Genomic DNA, 1,118 nt, shown 5'->3' on the forward strand with positions numbered 1-1,118 from the left:
AAATCAACAGTCTTCTCCAAAGGCAAGATCTTTGAGCAGCTGATCAACATCTCCTTTGTGCAAACGCTGAGGAAAACGTACTAGGGAGGGTTGTGGAGTTACGGATGCTGTGAGGTGATAGTGCACCCGTTCCTCTTCTCTTCTTTTTAATATGATTACTGCAGAACATAATTACATACAAACTCAGGGAAAGATATAGTATCTTTAACAATGAACAATCATAATGACAGAAAACATAAATGGGGTTGCATACAGTGTAGTATGAGATTATATACACAGAAAAAAAGCTTAAATGTTTGAATAATCATAATATTCATATAATCAATGCATAAAAAAAACTGCATTTGTTATTTTTGTTATAAGTCTGAGGGATGAGAGTTAAATTCAGCAAGAAAAAGAGGAAAACAAAGGAGATTTAAGCCAGTTTTGCCAGTGGATTACCTATTTTGCACATAAAATAAAGAAATTAATATATTCAAGAGATAACGATTTTGGGTTATCTTTATACAAAATATATATTTAAGGAGTAAACTGGGTCATATTAGTAGAGTTAAAAATAGAAAAACTTAAATCCACTCAAAATGTATTGGTTATATACAATCACAATAATAAGTGGACTGTGGATGGGTCTGCGCCACTAGCGGAGGCGTGCTCATGCTAATATCTGCTACGGGAGCTGGAGGCCACTGAACAGAAAAATGGTTATTAGTAGCGTGAGGGATCAGAAGAGATGTGGGCCTGTGTTACAAATGGAGGTAGCCTCATGTTTGCTTCAGCTGCTGTATCTGTAGGCCATGGGAGGGGGGTGGGGTTGTGACGTCCTGAAGAGCCTGTGTAGCCTGCACCGCTAGCGTCTGCTACAGGAGCTGGTGGCCGCTGAAAGGAAAAAAGGGGGTTAGAAGTAACAGGACGGAAATACTGAGATGTGAGGGCCTGTGTTGCAAGCGGAAGCAGCTTCACGCTTGCTTCGGCTGCTGTAGCTGTAGGCTGCGAGAAAGTGGAAGGGTTAGTGACATTTAGCAGGACAAGCTGAAATGCCTGGGTAGCCTGCAGTGTTGCCGACTTAGCAATTTGTTGCTAGATTTGGCAACTCCTCAAGCCTTGTCCACATTAATAAG

This window comes from Sinocyclocheilus rhinocerous, unplaced genomic scaffold (genome assembly GCF_001515625.1).
Source record: "Sinocyclocheilus rhinocerous isolate Xijiao unplaced genomic scaffold, SAMN03320098_v1.1 scaffold11659, whole genome shotgun sequence".
NCBI lineage: Eukaryota > Metazoa > Chordata > Actinopteri > Cypriniformes > Cyprinidae > Sinocyclocheilus > Sinocyclocheilus rhinocerous.